Raw genomic sequence first — 5,914 nt, 5'->3', positions numbered from 1 at the left:
AATATGGGTTTCATGACAATAATGCATAGCATTCCCATATGCTGGGTGGTAATGATTTTAACCCTTTGAGTATTTCAGTGGGGAGGAAAACTGAACCTTTTCCTCATCTTGATCCAAATAAACATCAACCTGAAGCCACCATAGGAAGTTCTCCAGATGGTACACAAGAGACTTTCCTCTTGATATAAATAGGATCAAGATTACAACAGAAATAAGGGTTTACAAGTAGTCCTTGACTTACGACCATAATGGAGCCTGTCCATTATATATCATAAGTTGCGATGGTTATAAAACAGGTCACCTATGTGACTGACCTGACTTCACAACCTTTTTTCTAGTGGTTGTTAAGCAACCGCTGATGTAGTTAAATGAACCAATGGTTTACTATGGGCCAGTTTTGCTGAAAACCAGAAATATGTGCCATAAAAAATGACATAAAACATGGTCATGTGACCATGGGATGCTATGAACGACTGTAAATGTGGCCAGTTGCCAAGTGCCTGAAATGCGATCACATGACTGAGGGGAGGGAGTGGCCATAGGAATTTCGGAACTGGGTTGTAGGTACTCCTGGGGAGATCTATTGTAACTTCAAATAGTCACTGAGTGACCCGCCATAAGTACAGTGCTACCTGCATACACTTTCCTTATTCCCTTCATGCTGTTCGATTCCTGCCCATAGCTGTGATTTACCCTAAGAAAAATATGTCCATGTTAATTGCATCTACTTAAGTAGCATCACTTCAGGCTTGATCCAAACCCTACTATTCTTTCTGTCTGAATCTCTTCAAGTTCTATAACACCAGTTGTACAGGGGGGGAAAAAGAGGTTATTTCCAGTTACACACTGAAATCAGGCAATTAGAATTCAACTGGCAATTAGAAATAGTATGGTTGCTGATTTTTCCTTTAATACGTTTATTGAAGAGACTATTGTTTAACATCAATACAGAAATCTTCCCCTAACTATATTGTCAGAGCATGCACAGTCTTATTGCGCTGAGGTAACCCAGGAGTAAATACAGTAAACAGTGGTTTGTATTAACTGGTGGTTTATATTACAATATCTACAAATATACACTAGGAGTAAAATATATACACAAACTCCAGTATACAGCAAACTCTAATATACAGCAATTACAGCAGGAAACGGACAAGAAAGACTCCAGCAAGGCCTTCCCTTTTATACTCAAGCTCTTAAAGGGATACAGACTCCTGCTGAGTCATTCCTAACATTGCATCATTCATCTCACATTATACAACCTGGTTACCTTGACATGCATTATTTACAAGTAAATCACTATACTGTGATGTATAGTAAAAACACTCAAAAGTAAGAGAAGTTCTGTTAGTCACCAACAAGTCATCAAAATCTCAGAAACACTGATATATCAGTATCAATTAAACTTGCAGTTAAATTATGGAAAACATGAGAACATCTGAGTACTGGAAATATAAGCTAAGATCCTACAGCCTTTATCTGTCCTTTCCTTTCGCACACAGATATGTCTTTTTAGCTCTGTTTGGTATACAGTAACATGAAGTCTTTGCTAGAAGCAGACTTATAAATTCGCTTTGAAGATAGAGATTTGTTAGGGATTGCAAGATGAATTTAGGCATATACTAAAGGAACATACTAAGTAAGAATTCATAGAGATTGTTTTATTGAAGATTTTATATTCTATGCAGCTATTTTAAAACTATTTTAACATTAGGTTAATGTCAGGCCAAAGCTGCATGTTAAGTTCCAATTAAACTGATTTGTTGCTGATGCCTATGCACGGGTGAATTAACGGTTAATACTGTTTTGGTGTCAGAAAAGGGTTAATGGAATTCAAGAGCATTTGGACTTAGAACGCTTGTGAGATCATAGAGACTCTTACGCTGATTCCTCTTTTGACTCCACCCCCAGTGCTGCCACTTCTACAGTTTAATACTTTTCAGTCAATCACTTTCAATCATATTTGGAAAATGACTTTGGGAGGCATACAGATTCATCTAAACTGGAATTAATAGCAGTTGCATGCATATAAATAGATACAGACATATTTCTAAAAGAGACCAGAGCGTTTGGGAGGCTTTAAAGTGTAATATTTTCTAATTAAGTAAACGATCTTTCATTAATTTGCAACCTGTGGAAGATCCAACTTAATCCCCGCTCCCTGCTCATTTGTAGTATTCTGTGGAGAATGGGCAATAGTCCTGTTCAAATTTTTCTGTTGTTTTATCTTACGAAGCAATTCCAAGAAGCTGGAATATAAACCAAGCATTTACCTAATTACATTTTCTACAAAATGTAGACTGTGCTACTTTTTAAATGAAAAGCGAATATCTCTTGAAACACAAGTGTTTTTTTTTCTTTTTGCCAACTACATTTTAAAAGCAGGGTTCCTGTGAATCATAAATGCTTCTGTCTGTTCAGAGTCTTATACTATAAAATGCAAACAGGTTTCTAATACACTCAAGAGCTGTAATTGCTACTAGAGATAATTACTTGAATTGTCAAAATAAGCAAGAATTGATCGGCTATTTTTAGTTCACTAAGTTTCAAGAAATTAGAACAGATTTTTTTTAAAAAAGTACCGTAACATTTTAAATGTCGATTCTTCAAATCTAGCACATGGCACACAAGTCTTGAAAATGAATTTGCTATACATTGCAGTTGAGTTAATCTGGGCTAATCAGTTTTTGTTCGTATGAAACTAGAGCAATGACATCTCAACTTTCTGCTTCAGGACCCTGTTTCCATATTCAAAATATTTTCCTGCTGTGCATCGTTGCAATATATGAAGTCCTCAACTTATGACCATTTGTTTAATGACTGTTCAAAGTTACAATGGTGGTGGAAAAAGTGACTTACAACTGGTTCTTGCACTTATCACTGTTGCAGCATCCTTGCAGTCACATGATAAGAATTGAGGTGCTTGGCAACTGAGATGCATTTATGAAGGTTGCTGCGACCCCAGGGTCATGTGACCCCCATTTACGACCTTCCCAAGAGACTTCTGACAAGCAAAGTCAATGGGGAAACAACTTTGTCACAACAATTGTAGCAAACTAGCGTGTAAAATCGAGCACAACTCACTTAACTGCATCACTTAGCAACAAAACTTCCAGTACCAATTGTGATCATATGTAGAGGACTATCTGTAAACGCCACACTCATATTCTGGCAAAGAAAGTGGCTACGCCTACTCTACCCATCTTTTTTTTGAGGCTTTCACCAATTCTGCCCAAGTATGACTTTCTCATTCTTCCAATTCATCACTCTTCTCTTATTCTTTCTTCATGCTTTTTTTTTTAAGCTGGTCAGTCACTTTTGTATTCAATCTGCATTGATTAAACATTTTCTCTTTACCGGATGTCTTCTGTTTTACTATATTTCTTGAGTGCCCCATCCCTGTTGCATTCAGTTTACTTTTTATGTTTCTTCTGACATACCAATACATAGGAGTGCAGGGGCTCACATGTTTAGGACACTGCGTTTGAGACCCGCATGCTGCTGCTGCTGCAGGGTTAGCTCCCATCATTCGCTCCAGCTCCTTGATGGGGATATGAAAGGAGCCCCCATGGGTGTCCCCTGGGCAATGGTGATGACACCAGTTAATTCTTTCAACCCAGATGTACCTTAAATGGTGCCTTGGACATGAATAGGACGGTGGAGGATAATAACACTTTACATCTATAACAAAGTGAGCAGGGGATATTCTTTTTTCCTAAATTTTGCAAGGTGTCCCCAATCATATCCATTCTGGTCTTTTTTCCCATTCATTCATTCATTCATTCATTCATTCATTCATTCATATCATCTAAGAATTTCCCCCCTGGATAGCTGTAGTTCTTCCATTATCATTCATTGGAATGCAACATGCAATAATAATAACATTAATTCCCATTGTAATAATAATAATAATAATAATAATAATAATAATAATAATAATAATAATAATAATAATAATAATAATAATAATAATAATAATAATAATAATAATAATAAAGTTGGAAGGGACCTTGGAGGTCATCGAGTCCAACCCCCTGCCCAGACAGGAACCCTACACCATTTCAGACAAACGGCTGTCCAGTCTCTTCTTAAAAACNACCATTACACGTAGTCCTCAGTTTACAACAGTTCGCTTAGTGACTTTTTGAAGTTACAACAGCGCTGAAAAAAAGTGACTTATGACTATGTTTTACCCTTAGGACCGTTGCAATGTTCCCCATGGTCATGTCATTTACTTAACAACTGACTCACATTTATGATAGTTGCAGTGACCTGGGGTCATGTGATCACCTTTTGCGACCTTCTGACAAACAAAGTCAATGGGGGAAGCCAGATTCCCTTAACAACCATGTAATTAATTTAACAACTGCAGTGGTTCACTTAACAAATGTAAAAAATCATAATATGAGGCAAATGTCACTTAACAAATTTCTCACTTTGCAAGATAAATTTTGGGGTCAATTGTGGTGGTAAGTTGAGGACTATCTGTATATTCTTTGCTTCAGACAGCAAAAAGTCTTAGGTTTCCCTCTTAGGTTTGAGGAGAAGGACAATATATTTGTGGAAGTTTCAGTTTAATTCAAAATGAGTACCTCAAACAAAATGGTAGGAAAGAAAATATCCTGCACAATTTAATTTACATCTTCTCAATTCTTATGAGCCAGATTCCAGCGGTGAAACTCAACCAACTCCTGGCGGATTTCTATGCCACAGTGAAGAAAACAGATGGTTCTGATTTGCTGGCCACATTGCTTCATGCCATCCATTGGGGATTAGATCGGATTCTGAAGAACGCCGACATTGGTTTCTCCATCACAAATGAAAGCTTCACCTCATCTACCAAGAAACGCAAGGAGAAGCTGAGGGTGCTAAGGAAGGCTGGGATGTCAGGCGCTCACTCTCGCTACATCGTCTACTTCTCCCTTTCTGATGAAGAACAGATGTGGAGGATAGGGTGCTTGGAGGATGGAAGTCCACTAGGTTTACTATCCAGTGTTGTAAAATATAACAGCCAGTACTTGAATATGAGAACGTTGCAGGAACATGCTGACTTAATGTATGGTGACGTTGAACTCCTGAAGGATTCACAGAATCGGCCCTTTTTTGCACGGACAGATCATACAAAACGAGAGAAAGGAATGGGCTTGATCCAAGTGTGTCATGGCCAGATACATCACGAGCATGCCAAAGGGCAGTTGCTGTGTCCCTACTGCCTCTTATACAAGTACAGGTATATCCACCAGCCTCCATCCCAGATGGAAACCAGGTCCCTTTTCTAATTTACTGCTTGGAAGGACTCCACGGCTGTGAGCCACATTTGGTATGAAGAGCAGAGGATGGAGTGGAATGTCCCCAAACTAGCAAAAAAGATCAAACTTGATCAGTGTGAAAACTTCATTTTTGTCTCCTTCACTCAGGCTTCCCGCAAACTTGGTTCGCTTAACTCCTACCAGGAATGTTTAAGCTAAATATGGGTTTCATGACAATAATGCATAGCATTCCCACATGCTGGGTGGTAATGATTTTAACCCTTTGAGTATTTCAGTGGGTAGGAGAACTGAACCTTTTCCTCATCTTGATCCAAATAAACATCAACCTGAAGCCACCATAGGAAGTTCTCCAGATGGTACACAAGAGACTTTCCTCTTGATAGAAATAGGATCAAGATTACAACAGATATAAAGGTTTACAAGTAGTCCTTGACTTACGACCATAATGGAGCCTGTCCATTATATAATCATAAGTTGCGATGGTTATAAAACAGGTCACCTATGTGACTGACCTGACTTCACAACCTTTTTTCTAGTGGTTGTTAAGCAACCGCTGTTGTAGTTAAATGAACCAATTGTTTGCTATGGGCCAGTTTTGCTGAAAACCAGAAATATGTGCCATAAAAAATGACATAAAACATGGT

At 38.2% G+C, this 5,914-nt stretch overlaps 1 pseudogene; it reads left to right on the top strand.

Annotated features, from left to right (window-relative positions):
* The first annotated feature begins 4,655 nt into the window (after positions 1-4,655).
* On the top strand, positions 4,656-5,468 carry LOC107290344 (annotated as a pseudogene).
* The last annotated feature ends 446 nt before the right edge of the window (positions 5,469-5,914 follow it).

The sequence above is a fragment of the Protobothrops mucrosquamatus genome, unplaced genomic scaffold, assembly GCF_001527695.2.
Source record: "Protobothrops mucrosquamatus isolate PMUCROS unplaced genomic scaffold, P.Mucros_1.0 scaffold874, whole genome shotgun sequence".
NCBI lineage: Eukaryota > Metazoa > Chordata > Lepidosauria > Squamata > Viperidae > Protobothrops > Protobothrops mucrosquamatus.
The sequence above is the reverse complement of the archived record's forward strand: the minus strand, read 5'-3'. Positions and strand labels throughout refer to the sequence as shown.